The 21,297-nt window shown below is 35.2% G+C and overlaps 1 pseudogene; it reads right to left on the bottom strand.

The window, feature by feature from the left end:
• Positions 1-17,521: 17,521 nt before the first annotated feature.
• On the bottom strand, positions 17,522-18,182 carry LOC100026898 (ras-related protein Rab-39A-like; annotated as a pseudogene).
• Positions 18,183-21,297: the final 3,115 nt, after the last annotated feature.

Below are 21,297 nucleotides of genomic sequence, written 5' to 3'. Positions count from 1 at the left end.
ATCTAATTAGCTGACCCTTAAATCTAATTAGCTGACCCTTGCTGATTAGCAGTGAGGAAACTCTGGAAAATGGAGCCCTTGCTTGGATCTCTCGCAACAAAAACAGCTGAGTATAGCTAGTGAGCCAACTTAAAGCCCATTTTCCTGTTTCCTGGCCTCTCTAGTTTTAAAAATTTAAGTGGGCTTTGTTCAAGGAAAATAGCACATGGTCCTAGCAGTTTTACTCTGAGGGCTAAAGAAAGATCGCTAGGGACCTCTCCCATAACAGTTGAGAAAGCTAATTTATGGAAGCTGGGTGGTAGAATAAATAGAGGGTGGGATCTAAATTCAAGAAAACCCAAGTTCAAATCCAGTCTGGGATTCTTACCAGCTGTGTGAACTTAAATCACTTAACATCTTTCTGCTCTGCTCCAGTTTCCTTATATGTTGCAAAAATTAAATAATGAGCTAACATTGATAAAGAAGCTTGCAAACTTCAAAGTGCAATATAAGTTCTAGCTAGTTTAGCTGCTTTATAGAATTCATGAAGAGCAGTAATGGAAAAAAAGACCACAAAAGGAAGTTAAAACCAGATCATGAATGGCCTTGACATGGACTTCCTTTAGTAGGCAGAGAGGTTTCATGGAAAATTCTTGAGTAGTTTTTGATATGCCTGGAATTGTGCATTAGGAAGAAGAATTTGATGGCAATGTGTAGAATGACCTGGAGGTGGAAGGAATTGCAGGGGAAAATGAGAGGTGGGATTGGTCAAGTTAACAGTGATTGCAATCATGTAGGCATATGATAATGACATGGTAGTAGCCTATCAGAGTTCATATCTTAGCCCTTTATTAGACTCCCTTGATTGGCATCTCACAACATATTCTCAATCTGTAAAATGGAGACAAGAATAGTTGCTTTGCCTAAGTCTGCTAAGTTGTGATGAGGATCAAATAGAATGATGTATGGGAGGGAACTTTATCTTCTAGAAAGCAGGCCAAACATGTAAGGAATTTCATCCTGCTTTTACATATATAAAGGGAAAAAGATTGCTTGGTGAAAGATAGAGTACTGGGGGTCGGAGGGATATCAGGAAGAACCAAGTTCAAGTACATCCTCAGACACTAACTATGTAACTCTGAGAAATTCACTTAACATGAGTTTCCTTCAGCTTTCTCTTCTATAAAATGGGGATAATAATGACACCTTCCCTGCATGATTGTATGAGAATGAAATGAGAAAAAAGCACATAGTACATAGCCAGATACATAATGGGCACTATATAAAATCTTATTCTCTTTCCTTTCCTTGTCTGTAAGTTTGAGGGATTCTGTCTGTTTCTAATAATTATAACCTTGCCTTTTTGACTATATTCTATATTATAAGCAAGATAATTTAGTTTATGCAGACCAAACTAAGTTCAAAGGGATGGAAAGTGCCTAGAAGGGAATGCTAGAAGTTAATTAATGAGGAAGCATTTATTTTTTTTTAAATCAGTCAAAAATTTCAAAATGCTTACTATGTGCCAGGCACTGTTCTAGGATATAAATGCAAAGAATCTGGTAATCCTATTCTTAAAGATCTTACATCTAAGGGAGAAGAGCCATTCCCAATTTGCCCTCAATCTACTTTTTTTAGATTCATTTCCTCTTCCTTATTTTGTGAACAAGCTAAACTGATCTTCTCTCTATTATTAACCAAGGGTACTCTTACCTCAGTCTGCTATGCATGGAATGTGCAACTTCCTCTTCATAGAACCCATCACTTCTTTCAGGAAACCTTCCCCATACCTGAAGATTTTTTTATTCCCTCAGTTGTTCCTGAATTACTTTGTTTTAATGACATTGTATATTTTTATACATTTGCTTTTTATATTTATTCTGCAAATACCTATATGTACTTCTTTCCTCTGCTAGAATGTTTGCTTTTGAGAATAGGGTTGTTTCACTTTCTATCATTTTATCTAAATGCCAATATAGAATAAGTGCTTAAAAAAGGCTAGCCTGAATCATTATAGAGTAAATATAAATATTAAATACAAAATAAGAATAACAAAATAGTTAAGAAAGGTGTCTAGAAGTTGGTGGAGATCCATCTTGAATCCATAGAAGGGACTAAAGTAAAAAAAAAGAGCATATCCAGGCATGAGGGATGGCCAGAATAAAGTAAGAAGATGGGAAGTAGAGATATGATGCAAAGTATAGAAAGAAAGCCAGTTTCACCAGATCATATGCAAAGTTTGAAAAGGGGAGGACTCTATAATGAATCTAGAAAGATAGATTGGGGACTGATTAGAAAGAACTTTAGAAGACAAGCAGAAGACTTCATTTATCTTGAGGTAACAGGGAGACACTGGAATTTATTGAATAAAGAAATGACATGATTAGGTCCTCACTTAAAAAAAAATCACTTAAGCAGTTGTGGGGAAGATGAACTGAAGTGGATTAGTCTTGAGGCAGGGAAAACAATCAGGTTACGATTTTTAAAAGTCTAAGTGAGAAGAGATGACACTGAATTAAAGTGGCTAGGTAAATGGAGAGAAGAGGATAGATGGTAGCAATGCTATGGAGGGATACTTGACAGAATTTGACAACTGATTAAAGATGAGGGGCAAGGGAGAATGAGAAGTAGAGCATCATGTGGAAGCTACAAACCTAGGAGACCAAAATACGGTAGTAGTGCCTTTTGACAGAAATGAGGAAGTTAGTAAAAATGGTAGTTTTTAATCTGAGGGGGGGAAGTGTGTGCAAGAAAGTTGAATTTAGTTTGGAGCATGGTGAGTTTGAGATGTTTCCAGGAAATCTAGTTTGAAATGTATAAGAGGTCTTTGGTGATGTGGGGCTGAAAACAGAGGAGAGACTGAGGCTTAATATATGGATCTCATAGTCATCAGCACAGTTAAGTTAACCCTGTGGGAGCTGAAACTGAGACAGACAGACAGAGAAAAATAGAGGCAGATGAACACATATACACACAGAGAAGAAAAGATATCCTTATTATACTGACAGGGGGCATGGTATGAATGATGAATAGGCAAAGGAAAATGAGAAGGGGCCAATCTGAGCAGTAAGAGGTAAGCTAAGAGAGTTTGATGCCTCCAAAATCCAGGAAGAGGCAGTTTCCTAGGATGAGAGAGTGATAAACAATGTCACATGTTGCAAATAGGCCAACAAGATTGAGTACTGAGAAAAAACTGTGATTTGGCAATTCATCTATCATGAGGAATTTCAGGGAAAGCTATCTTAGCCAAATAGCTTAAATCTAGGCGGTTGGCTTCTAGCCTAGTTCTCTGGGCAAGACTTCTTGATCAATCAATCAATCAAAATTCTTTGGTGATGATGATGGAATAGGATTCATATAAAGGTAGTTCTCACTGCTTACACAGACAGGGCACCATGAATACTTGTGTCCTTCCTCATCTCTTATGTAGCTTCTATCTACTGTTATCTTATGTAGCTTATAACCCATTACTAGTGTATGCTAATTATCTCTACTATGTTATTAGTATTATGTAGAGTAATAGTGTTTTAGAATCTTGGTGTTCCTAACAATTGACCTGCCCATTACAGTGAGAAGCCTTAGAAATGCTATTATACATTATAAAAGCATTAATGAGCATCCAAGATATGATAATGATGCAATTATACTTTTTCACTTCTTGTGTCTTCCTGAAAGTCACCCAAAAAAAAGACATCCTGGTGATCCAAGTGAAGCAATGTCCTAAGGAGTCCCTGCACAAGTTGAAGGTCAAAAAATTTGGCCTACTTCTTAGTTCTGTGTAGAGCCAGCCCACAAAAGGATGAACAAATAGATAGTAAATTCTACTCTGTCCCCTGCCAGTAGGACTCATAGAGCCTAGCAGGAGATATTATAAGCATTATTTCTTTTATTAAAGTTTTTCTTTAATTCTTATGGAGTCAATATATTATGAAAATAAATGATGCCAAATTTATACAGAATAATGTCTTTAAGGAAGAGATATGAGGATCCATCACCCTTTGCAAAGATAGAAAGTCAACAAGTGTTGTACCTTTCACATATTTTCAGTCTTTTTCATCATATGTGTTGGGTTATTTTTTGTCTTTTTTCTTTGAAAATACTTTTTTATTAGAGGGGATGGCTTTCTGGGAAGGAGAAAGGAAAAGATATAGGGGAAAACTATGATGATATAAAAAGCAAAAACAAGACATCAATAAAAACTTATTTTAAGTAAATGCTACCAGGAGAATGGGATGGGGGGTGGTTTAACCAAAGATTGTGAAGTTAGAGATGAGAAAGGATTTTTTGTGGGACACATGCTGTCCATGGTGCTGCTCAGTATTGCTAGAAATCTCACTAATTCCTAAAGCATGTAGTTTTTAAAGGAGTAATTCCCTAAATGAAAAACAAATAAAAATAATTATGTGGAACATTGTTCACTGAGCACTGTGGGATAGGATAAGTTGATGCTTTAAGGGCTTGCCTCATCTATTTATATTTACCTAAATTGTTGGTGTTTGGATTGACTCTTTGACAGACTAGACAAGATTAAATATTGAGTGGGTCTTAGACAATGCCTAAGTAAATTCTTGTGTCTTATAAATGAGAGTGGTGGTCTACATAGGTGAAATTACTTTCCAAAGGTCACACAACAGCTAAGTAGCAGAGGCAGGACTCCAACTCAGGTTTTCTGACTCCAAGTTCAATGTTCTTTCCCCTTCCACTCAGAATATTAATATTATTAGATATGGATATCCAGAGAGTGCACTCTGATTCTAGCTCTTATGATAGTATTCATTTCTGTATGACCATGGGCAAGTCAATGCCAATTCAGGAAATGTCTATTATGTGTTTATTGTGTACCAAGCACTGTGATAGTTACCGGGAGATAAAGGGATAAGTGTGAAAAGCAGCATTTATATAATACATTATTTCTGCCCTTAGGGTCTACTAGATTATAGGACTTTGTCTAAGAGGTTGATAAGGCATGAAGATAACTTAAATTATGAGAGGGTATTTATGAAGTAATACACAATGCTAAGTGAAGTCCTAATCTCTCTCCTATCCTTACTTCAAACTCCCTTCTTCCCTCACAGGAGCCAGCTTAAATTATTTCATTCCTATATAATTTTGCCTAAAAATATCTTTCTTGTTGAGTCATTTTTCAGTCATGTCCATTTGGTGTTTTTAAGGCAAACATCCTGAAATGGTTTGCCATTTCTTTCTCCAGTTTATTTTATAGATGAGGAAATTGAAGCAAAGAAGAGTTAAGTGACTTGCCCAGGGCCACACAGCTAGTAAGTGCTGATGCCAGATTTGAACTCAGAGAGATGAGTCTTCTTGACTCCAGGCCTGGCACTCTACTTACTTTGCCATTTAGATGCCCCTACAGAAAATATTTTGTCTTTCATTCTTCCTAAACTATTATTTATTATATCTACCTGAGTATAATTTGTACCCAATTCCCACTCCTTTCCTCTCCTGCTTCACCTCAAATAGAGACTGTCATTTTAATTTTTGTGTCTCTAGTGACAAGTAGTTGCTAATATTCCTAGTAAATGCTTAATGAATGTTTAACTCAACTGGGACATGGGGAAGATCCTTGACCTGCAAGTTATATGTAGGAAACAGGAATTAGGATAAATTTCACCAAAAAAGTGACACAAGTTGGACATGAATGAATGGACAACAGTTCTTCAGTTGAAAAAGGGGAGAGGAGGGCATCAAGAAAGTGTGAACAAAATGAACAAACACTAAGAGAATAAAGCACAAGGACTATATGGGGAGAGAATTTTCACATTTTCACATTTGTCAAGTAAAGGAATTGAAGCTGATAATCTCTAAGGTTGCTTTCAGCTTTGATATGCTCAGATCTATTCCAGTACTGACTCATCTTTCCAGATGGCTTTTTGCTGTGGTCAGGGTCCAGCCCCACTCACGATTCCAGGGTTCCCAACAGGTGGCGAAAAATCAGTCAATTATAAATAAAATAAAATAAATAACAAATGGAAGACAACTTCATCATTATGGCCATGGGATTACTTTGCATCTCAGCTGCTCCAACATTCCCAGGCTTGGGATTTATTTTTATATCCATATTCTTGGCATGCAGGTATACAAAAATCAAAGAGAGATAATTGGAAAAGTGATACATTAACTTTTAACAAATCACTTGATTAACATTCTATATTTTTGTATTGTGATTACAGACATAATAAAGGTTGCACACAAGATAAATGATTTTGTCACAGGTGGCTTAATTTTCTCATTACCCTGTGAGAAGTTTTGAGCTTACAAACAATCAAGGAAAATTACGTATTGCTTTTAATAAAATGTAATAATTAATCAGCAGTTCTTAAAAGACAATTCAACAATCATATCAGGGGGGCTGAGGGGTCTGGGAACACAATTCAAACTTAGACTGGTGGCTCCTAGGGAGTTACTGATTTGTGTGATCAAATCACTGAGGCATACTGAAGCTTGATGTACTTGTACTTATCGCTTGGGCCTCCATGATTGACTTGTGTGCTGACTTCATGAGAAAGTTTTGAGCTTGACCTGTAGCTGTGGTTTTGCTGGGAATTATGTACCTAAGTAAAAGTTAACCCACGATAGTCTTTTTGGGATTGGGTTTAAGTGTCTGATCTTTTGGTGATGTTTTAGGGAATTAGGGTACATGTGTTTTGCTCTTGCATTATTTCTTTTGAGACTAGGGGGAATAATAATCATGTCAATTCATAGGTAAGGGGCATTGATGAAAGAAGTTATGCAAGGTGAATAGAGTGAGCAGTCACATCTCGCCAAGGACCACTCTGTGGTCTCCCCAGCTACCACATGCGACTCTGTCAAGGCATCATGGTCTGATGGCTCCCAGCAGCTTTTACTCTAATTCTATAAGAAAAAATTTATCATTTGATCATAAGAATGGGGGATTCCTAACAATGAAAATCATAAGTATGGACCTGGGCTGTCTGAGGGCTCAAGAATGGAGGGTGCTTTTCATTAAGGAAAGACTGGCTATTTTATTTTAAAAGTGAAAGGTTAAGGAAAATGGACCAACACGTATGAACTTGTAAGCTTTCTTGTTAGATGAAATACTTGCATTAATAAGGTTATAGATCCACTGGAGTAATGTGGGGACTTTCAGTAATTGTCATATGATTATAAATTATGAATAGAGAGGGACCTCAGAGATATCTAGCCCAACCCCCCAGTGTTTCAAGATGAGAATATTCTGAGAGATTAAGTGATTTGCTCAAGATCACACAGCTAGGCAGTGGTAGAGCCAGGATTTGAACTTCAGTTATAGGACTCCAAATCTAGAACTTTTCTATTGTTCCATGCTTCCTCATTTCCCTACTTATGTGGGAGCTGAGAAATCATCTTTTTTGTCCCTGCTGCCAATTTTATTTTCTTTCTTTACTCCTACAATAAGAAATTGCCAAATAACTTCACAGGTCTCCAGCAACACAACACAACAATTTTCCCATTTGATAACTATTCTAGAAGTTGCTACATGTTGTCTTCTTCCTTTATTAGCCTGAGGTTTCTTTGTGTTTCTACCAACACTCTGTACCCCACCATACTTAAATCTTAAAATTCCAATTAGGTTAAAAATGTTTTTTTTTTAATGTTTTCTTTCTTTGGGCCAAATGGCACTGGGGTATACATATGATCTTAGGGACTACCTTGGAAGATAGCCAGTGGATAAAGTCTATTCATTAGTGACTGAATCAGAGCTTTCTGTCATGGTATTCAGTTAGTTGATTGATCCCCAAAGTCCAAGCAGAGGAGTCAATAGCGCTTATGTTGGTTTGGGCACATTTTTTTTTAAAAAAACTTGAGAGGTCATGAAAGGTCCATTTGTGTCTCTTTCTTCCCTTCTCTTCCCTCAGCTTTTCTCCAAAGAATGAATTGCTAACAGACAGACTTGGCAGAGGAGAAGATACTGAGTATGCCCGAGTCTAAATAAAATAGTCCTTGCTTCACATTAGGTTGTCCTGTCAGCTATTGCTGGGATATCTATTCCCTTCCAATCTACTGCCAACTATGTGAACTCTAACAGTTTGAAAGAGCAGGGAAATCACAGCCAAGTACAGCTTGGAAAATTGTGGGATAATAGAGAAAGGCAGAGATAACTTGGTTAATGCTGCAGTATTGTAAATTGAGCAAAGAATCTGTTCCCAGCCCCAGGATGTTCACCTAGAACTGGGACAAAGATCCACTCTGGGGAATCACTATAAAGAGAATTCTTTCCCCCATAAAGAAAAAAAATTGTCTTTTAGATATAATGTCTAGTTACAGTGGCTATTGCCAATCAGTGTTGATAAGACTGAATATTGAGGAAACATATAGGGGTTTAAGGCACAGAGGAAAGAATGAGTTGTGTACTATCACTTCCACCTTGGGAATTTTACAACTTTTCTTTTCTAGATTATTTGGCAAAGAAGACAGGATTGTACAATCATTTAACATTTATGTTTTTGGAGTGAAGGTTCCATTTTGGAAAAATGAAATAAGATGAGTGTTTGATGTTAATAGCTTCAGTTCTCAGAAACTATTGTCATTGGATAGCTGTATATCTAAGATTTTAAAAATTATGATAAATTATCTCAGAACCATGTGGTCTAATATGTATTGGATATATCTGAATAATACACACCAAGTACCTATCAACCCAAAATAATTTACTTTAACTCAATGGTCATTGTTGTGCATCTGTTTTTCAGCTGTGTCCAACTCTTTGTGACACACTTTGGATTTTTCTTGGCAAAGACAGTGCAGTGGTTTGCCATTTCCTTTTCAAGATTAAGGGACTTGCTCAGGTTCACACAGCTAGAATGTGTCTGAGGACAAGGTTAAACTCAGGTCTTCCTGACTCCAGGTCTAGTGGTCCATTTACTATGCCTCCTAGCCACCTTTAATGGTCATTAGCAGGTGTCTAATGACCCACCAGATAGTTCTATGAACCATGGATAGTCTGCGTTTTCATCTAAAGCATGTAGAAGATCAGTGGAGATCAGATACCACTTACAGCTATGACTTTAATAATTTCAGATTGTATATTGGTTTTAAGTTAAACTAAATCTTTGCCCTTGAATTCGGAAGCAGGCAGGTCTTTAGCCATTGGCTATTCTCAACTATCTATGGGGATGTTGCATTGTCCCAAAATGTTTTTCAGTATCCTCAAGGACTATCTCTTCTGCTTTGGAAATCTAATACCTGTGGGTCCATGGACAAATCACTCAAACTCTCTGAGCCCCAGTTTTCTCCTTTGTAGTGAAAGGATAATAATAGTATCTACCTCACTGAGAAAATCTAATGAGATTTTATATATATAAAATACTTTATAAACTTTAAGGCACCATAAAACTTTACCCATTTTAATTACTATATAACTGAATTCTATGGGCATTTTTATTCTCTTTCATTTCACCTTAAGGTGTTTGGATATTCATCTTTCATTCATTCTCTTTGAGAACCTTGCCCAGTTACTTAACTTCTCATGATCCTGACTACAACATCTATTGGATGGTTGTATGCCAGGAGACTGCTGTTGTTGCTGGTGAGCACACTCCATTTTGATGTGTCCCTGTGGCAGTGAATCAATGTTTGGCAATGAGGGAAAAACACATACATGTACATACAATTGTAATTGGTGGTTTGAAACTTGGAACTGGTATTTTTATTTTTCACATTGTTTCCAAGTTTTGTTTCCAAATATTTGTTTTCTATAATAAAACTTTCTGTTGATAAGTGAATAGTATATTTGGAGCATCTAAAATCTCGAGTTGGAAAGTTAACTTGATCCATTTTCCATTTGAGGAAATTGAAAGTCAGTGGTTGTGACTTCCCCAAGGTCATACAGGCAATAAGCTATCTGAGATGACTTGTGAACCTATATCCTCTGACTAGTCCTATACTATTTGGTCTCCTAATTAACAATGAATAATTTTCCTACTATGTTTTATTTACCTGCTTCATACCATTGTATGAAATGTTATGAATCTTAAAATATAATGTAAATGTGATGAAAACATATATGTATCCATGTGTATCTATGCATATGCATGTGTATATCTTTATTTCTATATATCTATCTATCTAATCTGTCTATCTAAGTATATTTAGTGGATAGAGAGGTGGTTTTGGAGTAAAGGCAGAACTGGATTTAAATCTCATACTTTATTCCTATTGTGACACTGGGCACCTCATGCTTTTATTGATCTAGATAACCTCATAAAAGTGGAAGTTGTATATAAGATATTGATCTGTATTGGTAGATGAAATTCCTCACAAAAAAAAACTCCCTAGACTGATGACCATATATATGGTCCAAATACACACACATAAGTGCTTGCATGCATGTGTGTGCACACAACACAGAGTCTATACTTCTCACCTCTTCTCCCTTTCTTCCTTTCTTTCTTCCTTCCTTCCCTTCTTTCTTTTGTCCCTCCCTCCCTCCCTCTCTCCCTCCTTTCTTTCTTCTTTCTTTCTTTCTTTCTTTCTTTCTTTCTTTCTTTCTTTCTTTCTTTCTTTCTTCCTTTCTTTCTTTCATTTCCCTTCCTTCCTTCCTTCCTTCCTTCCTTCCTTCCTTCCTTCCTTCCTTCCTTCCTTCCTTCCTTCCTTCCTTCCTTCCTTCCTTCCTTCCTTCCTTCCTTCCTTCCTTCCTTCCTTCCTTCCTTCCTTCCTTTCTTTTTCTCTCCATGCTTATGCACTGGACCTGTTTTTATTGGTATAAGGATATTCCAAGTGACAAAATTCTCCAACAATGTAGATCATTTCTTTTCTACATTTTAAAGAGTCATTCAGAGCACAGAAAGTTTAGACTGTCTGCCCAGGGTCACACAGTCAGTATATGTCAGAGATGAGATTTTAACCTAGATCTTTCTGGTTTTGAGGCCAACTCTATTCATTACATACACACACACATCTCTGTACTATATCTCATTATTTACATTTTAAAAGAAAACATTATCTTCCTCCAAAACTTTATATCAGTATGGTCTCATGGCTAAACTGTGTAACTGTTACTTGAGAACTAGCCTAACTAGAACTTGGATAGATCTATCATTCATTTAGCTAGAGAATAACGTATAAGCATAGGGCAGTGGGTTGATGACTCACAATGACAAAATTTTAGATACTTGAAATATTAAAAGAAGAGCATTTAATCCCTATAAATTGATCTATATATCAAATTTAATTATGATGATTTACAATTAGTTTTTCCATTAGCTTCAGATAGATTGCATAGAGGCTAGCATCCTTAGCTTCCTAGAGGACCTAGTTTGATCCATTGATAGAATATGAAATTATATATAATATGTGTAGGAGATTCTCTTTTTTGCCTCATGCAGAAAGAGAATCTCTATAAATAAAATTGATTCCAACTGGAGAAGAGAAATGAAAGAAAATTATACTATTTCAGTCACAATGCCATCATAATTCTTTAAAGCACATAGAGGCAAAATAACCCTTTGCAGGGTGGAAAAGCAATGCAAGGAATCTCATTGTGTTCTAAATAGGGTCAAAGATTTCTTAGTTGACAGTGATAAATGAATGACTTCTGTGATTGTCCAAAACTGGGGTGAAAAGTTGGAATAAATTAAATAAGGGATAGAACCTGGAAGCTGTCATTTCATTCTGTCAAATATGTCTCTCTCCACCTCTGGAGGCATGAGGTCATTGACATGACAGGATTAGCTTAGTGTATCACTATGCTCTATAACACATGTTCTTTCATAACTATGAAGGTTTCATTTTTTCTGGATCATGAAATAGCATGCATATTGAAGGTGTACAACAGAGCACAGGAAAGCCAGAAGCTCATCAGAGAGGGTCCAGGATCATATATAAAGTAACTTTCCTTTAATGTTCATAATTTTTTGTATATTTTTAGGAAAAGTAGAATAGGTGATACGTTGGTTGGAAAGCCATTCTCAATCACAAAAAAATGCTTATGCCACTATAAGATTTCGGATTTTGAGCCAAGAAACTCACACCCACAATGAAACTGGCAAGAAGCCCAGAACTCGTCATTTTCATTTTAGGTACTAAAATTCTTACATAACTTTGCTTAAAGAGTAACTGGGCTGTTAAGATGTCCTCTGGACTTCAGATTTATCTACATATGATCTAAGCCTCACTTTGCAAGGTTATTTATATACCAAATTTATTTTAAGTTGATAGTACTATTTTTAAATGGAAAAAAATATAAGCTTCCTGCTTTCTGAGATTTTTTCTTGCTTTCTTCCAACTCAAAAAGAATTATGATACTTAGAAAGTCCTGATAAGGACCAATATATAAATGAGACAGGTAATATCAATGTTTCTATAAACATGTATTTTAGGTAAGTTTGGTGCTTATTTTATTGATGAAAAGTTACTGAGTAGAAAGAAGCTCATTGGATATGTGATAACTCCCCCAGTCTGGAAATGCTGATGGAATTATTTGATAAAGGGACAATATTCAGCTATGGGCAACCAATGATTTCCATGAGCTGGTTCTTTCATACTTTTCTAGTTTCTTTATACATTATTTCCCTTTATGTACTTGTAGATCTCCTTGCTATTCCTTGTACGATCTTCCATCTCCTGACTCTAAGCAAGTTCACTGGCTATCTCCCAAGCCTGAAATACTCTTTCCTTTTATCTCCACCCCTTTGCTTTCCTTATTTTCTTCAAATGACAGAAAAAACCTCTCTCTTCCAACAAGCCCTTTTTGATCCTTCTTAATGCTAGTAGTGCCTTTACTTTGTTGACTATCTCAACTCTTCCTTTATATATGTTGTTGTCTATTCATGTTTACCAGTTATCTCCCCATTATACTGTTGACTCTCTTAGAGCAGGGATTATCTTTTGCCTTTCTTTGAATTCTCAGTGTCTAGCACAATGCCTAGAGCTGTGATGCTCTATGACTATGTGCCTATGACCTATGACACATGTGCCAAAGATGACCTCTATGTGGGCACACACACAATCTGGCAGCTTGGCTGACTAACCTGGTCCCACCCTCAAATGCAAGAGGTAGGGCACATCATTTTCATTTTAGGTACTAAAATTCTTACATAACTTTGCTTAAAGAGTAACTGCATGGAGATAATAACTCTTTATAAAACAGAATTGGCCACAGGAAAAAGTAAGTACAAAAATTTGCTGAAGAAAATAATTTATTAAAAAACAGAATTGGACAAATGGAAAAATAGTTAACTTTTCTAAGAGTTCATTGAAGAAAAGAATTTTTTAAAAATTAGAATTGGTGAAGTGGAAGCTAATGACTCCCTGAGGCATCAAGAAACCATAAAACAAAATAATAAAAATAAGAAGTGAAATATTTAATCAGAAGAACATCTTACATGGACAATAGATCAAGCAGAATTAACTTAAGAATTTTTGGACCATATAAAAGCCATGATAAAAAATATTGGGCACTATAGTTCAAGAAACCAAAAAGAAAAAATTCCCTGATGTTGTAGAACCAGAGAATTAAAAAGAAAATGAAAGAAGTCACAAATTATCTTCTGAAAGAGATCCTCAAGTGAAAACTCTTGGGAATGCTACAGTTAATTTCCAGAAGAAATTATAGCAAGCAACCAGAGAGAAACATTTCAAATATTGTAAGCCATAGTCAGGATCACACAAGATTTAGCAGCTTCTATGTTAAAGCATAAGAAAGCTTAGAATATGATATTTTGGTAGGCAAAGGATCCAGAATTATTACAAAGAATATCCTATCCAGCAATAGTAAGTATTGTTCTTTGGGGAGGAAATGGATATTAAATGAAATAGAAAGTTTTTTTTTTTAATTAAAAACCCTTATCTTTTGTCTTGGAGTCAATACTGTGGATTGGTTCCAAGGCAGAAGAATGGTAAGGGTTAGGCAATGGGGATTGAGTGACTTGCCCAGGGTCACACAGCTGGGAAATGTCTGAGGCCAGATTTGAACCTAGGACCTCCTGTCTCTAGGCTTGACTCTCAATCCACTGAGCCAACCAGCTGCCCCCAATAGAGGGGTTTTAAATATTCCTTATGAAAAGATCAGAGCTTAATTGAAAATTTGTCACCAATTATTAGAGAAATTGAAATACCACCTCATAACTATCAGATTGGCTAACATGACAGCAAAGGAAATGACAGATACTAGAGGGGATGTGAAAACAATTTTTACAGTAATGTATTATGGATAAAGTTTTAAAGGGGTCCAACCATTCTGCAGAACATTTTGGAACTCCCCTCTCACCCAGCAACAAAACAACTAAGTATATAATCCAAAAAGATCAAGGAAAAAGAAAAAAGACTTATATGTACAAAAATATTTAAAGTAGCTCTTTTTGTGTGTGGTAAAATGAGGGAAAAGTCATTAATTAGGGACTGGCTGAACAATTTGTGGTACATAATTTTGAAGGAATATTATTTTGTTGTAAGAAATGAGGGGCAGGATGATTTCAGAAAAAACATAGGAAGACTTATATGAACTGATGCAAAATGATGTGAGCAGAATAAGCAGAACCAGTACACAGTGATAGCAATATTGTACAATGATCAGAAGTGAATGACTTAGCTTTTCTAATCAATATAGTGATCTAAGACAATTCCAAAGGACTTATGATGAAAAACACTTTCCTCTTCCAGAGTGTCTGAATGTGTATTGAAGCATAATTTTAAAAAATACCACAAAACCTTTTCTTTCTTTTTTTTTTGCAACATGGTTAATATAGAAATATATTTTGAATGATTTCATATGTATAAGTGATATAATATTTTTTGCCTTATCAATAGGTAGGCAACTGACAGGAGGGAGGGAAATAATTTGGAAGTAAAAATTTAAAAAAATAATAAATTTATTTTTTAAAAAGTTCTATAGGAAGTTCCAGTCTCTCAACTGAAATGTTTATTTTGACTTCATGGCAACCCTATTCCTTTAGGTTTGACATATTTACTTAGAGCTGACTTAAAGAAGCCCTCTGTTTCAGAAGAGCACCAGATATGGGAGATTAACCATGAAATATCAAATCCTCAGCTCTTTGAATGCAGACACCGTGAAAGACTTTCTGATGTGATGTTTGATTGCCATTCATTACCGTGAAGGCTGTCTCTTGACTGTGCCAGTAAAAATGTGATGGGGTGACTTCAAGCTCAACTTCAAACATTTGCATGTACTGCCACACAATAATGCTATTTTTGTCTTTGTGAAAGGGCTTTAAAATATTTTATCATATATGTGTACATATATATGTAAAACACATGCAAGCCTTTCTGATTTTTTTGCTTTTCATATTAACAAAGAAATACTTCAGTGAATCTTATTGCTAGTGCTACACCAAAGAATTCCTCCTTAATACTTCTTCATCATAGGGTAGAGAAAAAAAAAATAAAAACTAAAGGTTACTTCTTATGCTTTGAGATTCTAGTAGCATTTTGAAATATACTGAAATATTAAAAGGTTCTATATCTGGTGAAGCTTAGCAGGCCTGACCTCAAATACCAATACTGATACCTGCTAGCCTCATGTCTTTATTTTTTTTTCAAAATTTGTTATATTTTAATTCATGTTCATTTCTCTCTATAAACACTTATAAAAAGAATACTTAAATAGGCCCAGAAACTGTATAAAGTATGTACAAATACATAAATACATATTTCAAAGAAAGGAAAAAAACTTTCTACTTCTAAAGAAAAAAGGGTTAGTATTAATACATTTATATGTTGTGTCTATACTAGCAAATAGGAATAGACAATTGAGGCAATTCGTAAAATTTGGCCTAGAATAAAAGCTATCTTTGGCTTGATAATTTTATCATAATAAGAGTCTGTTAATGGGTGTCAGGTCCTCCTTAACACACTGACAGAATGGAAAGTAGTTGGGAATTTTGTGATAGAATCCCTAATGCGGCTGCTTAGGAAGGGTTCTTGTTAGGAAAAATCTCATTGTGGTCTTGAGGAAAACTTTTAAAGATTAACTCATAATAATTTAGCCAAGTGGTTCAATGATTGAAATACCCTGTCCCAGGCAGGGTTTCTAATTAAACTGAAGTTCCCTTGGGATTTTCTGCCAATCACTTCTACTACTAGGAAGCGGTTTTTCAATTCAGAAAGGTTGGATTAGAGAATAAATCTCAGAGTCAAGGAATTCCCTAATTTTATAAAAAACAAAAAAGACTTTCTATAGGAAAAAAGAAGGCTGAGGAAGAAGGCCCTGGAGAAAACATAATGATTCTCAACTTTTTTTATGATATGCACATAAGCACTTACTATACAAAACAACTTGTGATTTAACAATATTATAATTAATATTGCTAGAAGAAATAATTCTTACTTGTCACCACTTCCCAGTTAATCATAGAAATTATTATAAACAGATTTTACAAATGCAGTAAAGTAAAAAATTTCTAATTAAGATTAAAATGCACTTTTTGGAAATAAGCTAAATGCATAAAAACTAAGTAACTCCTTTCTATATATTCTTTCGTCAAAATCCTCCCACTTTTGCTAAGATATTAGAAGGTTTGTATGTCAAATATTTTAAAGAGCTAGCTTATTTTTTTGCAAATTAGTTTGCAATCTTAATATATTCTCATATTCCTTTCTATCTATCCTCATTGAAGAAATAAGGTCTTCATGGACTTAATAATAAATATCTTTTAAGTTTAAAAATTCAATCAACTACAAATATGACCAAAATATTTTATGTTTTGTTCTTTTTTGTTCTAAATTGAATTTTTAATTTCACTTGTGTAGGTAACTCCTGGTATTGTTCTTCTTCTCTCAATGAAAATTGGTATTTTCTCTTCAGTTTTTAGTCTTAGAACAGTTACCAAAGACACTAAGAAATTAAATTACTTAATCATGATGACACAGCCAGTATATGTCATTGGCAAGACTTGAATCTAAGTTTTCTTGACTTTTGGGCTAATTCTATTCATTATGATACACTGCCTATCAAGTTTGCTCACAGGGATGACAAATTAGATAAAAATCTGGATAAGGAGGAGTTGAATTTTCCCTCTTCAAAATTTTCAGATAGACCCATAATTTCATGAGTGTGGGGAATTTTAAAATATATTATCATGACTGTTATCTTATCAAAATGTTTGCTTATGAATATTTTTTAGTTTATTTTCTTTAAAACTATTGGGAATATAATATTCTGATTATAATCTCAGCTATCTCTATGAAACATATAAACTATATGTCAGAAGCAGTAAATCAATAAAGGATAATAATATCACTATAATATATAATTTCTTCACATTCAATGCTTGTTAAAACATGAGGATGCATGAAAATCTGGTCTCTGGAAAATGGGACATTCAATTTTAGTCCTAGTCAAAATCTTTGATATGTTAATTTGCTAAATAAATATTGCACTTTTCTTTACAAATATTAATGTCTTCAAAATTATATTTTCTGCTTTAACTATTACTATGTTATCATCTGACTCAGGCAAATCAATGACTTTTATGCTTTCATAATTATAATTTTGCTCTTAATGCTGGTATTTGTCCTAAAACAAATACCTGATGTACTCATACCCATTCTTGAGCTGCTTATGAATTCGTCAAATACAATGTTTCATAGACTTTACTGCTTCTTCTGAGGAATGTGCAATATTTGGAACAAAGCCACTTTTAACCCCTTTCCAGCCATCCTGAATACAAATTTCTCCTTTTTAATTGAATTCATATATATATATATATGTATATATGTATATTGTCAGGATTATGAAAGATTCTTCATTTGTAGCATCTTTTACTGAGGTCTCTATCTATATACTTCATACCACAGGCTGCTGACATTTTTTCAGCTTCTTCCCTTGAAACTTGAGGTTGTAACACTAGCGGGACACAGAAACACAATCTGAAATGGCTGCAAATAAGTTTTGGCTTCTTCTGACCAATCTTGCACATGCTCAAAAGATCTCAGGTTTGTGATGTCAAATACCAGAAATCCACCAACAGAGTTGAGGTAATAAGATCTAGTTACTGATCCGAACCTATCCTGCTTGGCCATGTCCCACAGCCACAGATTGATTCTCTTGCCCTACTTGATATCCAGGAGGCAGGAGAAGAAATTCACACCGACCATGGGGTCACCGTCGGGGGACAGCATCCCAGGAAAGCAAGCGGTCTTGAGTGAAGTGGTGCAGGAGGCAGGACTTGCCCAGTGCAGAGTCGCAAATCACAATCAGCCGGGAATTGGTAGATCCAGATGGCCTCCATGGTTCACATCCCTTTTGCCTGCCCCTCCTGCCTTTGAATATTATTTAAACTCTCTGAAAATCAGTTCCCTCATTTATTAAATGGTGAAAATAATCCTTTGCACTAGCAATTTCACAGAAATGTTTTGAAGGGTTTTTTCTATCCTAAAAGCTCTATAAAAATGGCATCTATTATTATCGCATTTTTATTTTGTCATATCACCTTGTTAATACTACCTTTTGGTACATTTGTGGAATACCAATATACTTAATACCCATTAAATACCTCAAATAGCAGATTGTTGTCCTGGATGTTGAAGAAATAAGACTTAGTCTTGGCTGTCAAGGACCCTATTATATGTTACTTGTGGTCCAGAATTGAAACTTTTGTGTTTATATGAATGGAGCTTTTCACAATATTTTGATTCTTGTCTTTACCTAAGATTTCCCCTAGGATTGAATTTTTTTACTTTTTTGTTTTGTGGATTATTTGGGCAATTTGGTGAAGATTATGGACACCTCAAAATCATGATTTTAAATGGATAAAATTCATGGGATCATGAAATATAGCAATTATATTAAAACAGATACTAATGCATTTTTATTTTTTATTTATTTTTTGAATTTTTATTTTAAATTTCAAACATTGTTCCTTGGTTACAAAAATCATTTTCATTTCCTCCCTCCCCTAACCCCACCACTCCCATAGCCCACACGCAGTTTGACTAGGTATTGTATGTGTTCTTGATCAGAACCTCTTTCCATGTTGTTGGTATTTGCAATAGGATGTTCATTTAGAGTCTATTTACCCATTCATATCCCCTTCGACCCTTGCCATTAAGCAGTAGTTTTTCTTTAGTGTTTTTACTCCCACAGTTTTTCCTCTTGATGTGGATAGTGTTATTTCTCCTATAACCCTCTGGGTTGTTCAGGATCGATGCATTACCAGCAATGGAGGAGTCCATTACATTCGATTGTACCACAGTGTATCAGTCTCTGTGTACAATATTCTCCTGCTTCTGCTCCTCTCACTCTACATCACTTCCTGGAGGTTGTTCCAGTCCCCATGGAATTCCTCCACTTTATTATTCCTTTGAGCACAATAGTATTCCACCACCAACATATACCACAATTTGTTCAGCCATTCCCCAATTGAAGGGCATCCTGTCATTTTCCAACTTTTTGCCACCACAATGAGCACAGCTATGAATATTCTTATACACGTCTTTTTCCTTATTATCTCTTTAGGGTACAAACCCAGCAATGCTATGGCTAGATCAAAGGACAGACTTTCTTTTATCACCCTTTGGACATAGTTCCAGATTGCCCTCCAGGATGGTTGGATTAATTCACAACTCCACAAGCAATGAATTAATGTCCCCACTTTGCTGCATCCCCTCCAGCATTCATTACTTTCCATAGCTTTCATGTTAGCCAATCTGCTAGGTGTGAGGTGATACCTCAGAGTGGTTTTGATTTACATCTCTCTGATTATAAGAGATTTAGAGCATTTTTTCATGTTTTGATTTTTGTTTTGATTTCTTTGGCTGAGAACTGCCTGTTCATGTCCCTTGCCCATTTATCAATTGGAGAATGGCTTGATTTTTTGTACAATTGGTTTAGCTCTTTATATATTTGAGTAATTAGACTTTTTCAGAGGTTTTTGTTATGAATATTGTTTCCCAGTTTGTTATTTCCCTTCTGATTTTGGTTACATTGGTTTTGCTTGTACAGAAACTTTTAAATTTGATTTAGTCAAATTTATTTACTTTACATTTTGTGACTCTTTCTAAGTCTTGCTTGCTTTTGAAATCTTTCCCTTGCCAAAGATCTGACATGTATACTGTTCTGTGTTCACCTAATTAACTTATAGTTTCCTTCTTTATGTTCAGGTCATTCACCCATTCTGGGTTTATTTTGGTGTAGGGTGTGAGGTGTTGGTCCAAACCTAATCTCTCCCACACTGTCTTCCAATTTTTCCAACAAATTTATCAAATAGTGGATTTTTGTCCTAAAAGCTAGGGTCTTTAGATTTGTCATAGACTGTTTTTCTGAGGTCTCCTACCCCAAGTCTATTCCACTGATCCTCCTTTCTGTCTTTTAGCCAGTACCAAATTGTTTTGATGATCACTGCTTTATAGTATAGTTTGAGATCTGGGATTGCAAGGCTGCATTACTTCACATTTTTTTTCATTATTTCCCTGGATATCCTTGATCCTTTGTTCTTCCAAATGAACTTTGTTATGTTTTTTACTAATTCCTTAAAAAAGTTTTTTGGAAATTCGATGGGTATGGCACTAAATAAATAGATAAGTTTGGATAGGATGATCATTTTTATTATGTTAGCTTGTCCTACCCATGAGCAGTTAAAGTTTTTCCAATTGCTCAGATCTAGTTTTAGTTGTGTGGAAAGTGTTTTGTAGTTGTGTTCATATAGTTCCTGTGTTTGTCTTGGGAGATAGATTCCTAAGTATATTATATTGTCTAAGGTGATTTTGAATGGGATTTCTCTTTCTAATTCCTGCTGCTACTCTGTATTGGAGATATATAGAAATGCTGATGAGGTATGTGGGTTTATTTTTGTATCCTGCTACTTTGCTAAAGTTGTTGATTATTTTGATTAGCTTTTTGGTTGAATCTCTAGGATTCTTTAAGTAGACCATCATGTCATCTGCAAAGAGTGATAACTTGGTCACCTCCTTGCCTATTTTAATGCCTTCAATTTCTTCTTCTTCTCTAATTGCTACTGCTAGTGTTTCTAGTACAATATTAAATAATAGAGGTGATAATGGGCATCCTTGTTTCACTCCTGATCTTATTGGGAATGCATCTAGTTTATCCCCATTGCAGATGATGTTTGCTGATGGTTTTAGATATATACTGTTTATTATTTTTAGGAAAGACCCTTCTATTCCTATGCTTTCTAGTGTTTTCAATAGGAATGGGTGTTGTATTTTATCAAAGGCTTTTTCTACATCTATTGAGATAATCATGTGATTTTTGTTGGTTTGCATTTTGATATGGTCAATTATGTGGATGGTTTTCCTAATATTGAACCATGCTTGCATTCCTGGTATAAATCCTACTTGATCATCATGAATGACCCTCCTGATCACTTGCTGGAGTCTTTTTGCTAG

Source organism: Monodelphis domestica, chromosome 4 (genome assembly GCF_027887165.1).
Source record: "Monodelphis domestica isolate mMonDom1 chromosome 4, mMonDom1.pri, whole genome shotgun sequence".
NCBI lineage: Eukaryota > Metazoa > Chordata > Mammalia > Didelphimorphia > Didelphidae > Monodelphis > Monodelphis domestica.
This window is presented reverse-complemented; position numbering and strand designations above follow the sequence as displayed.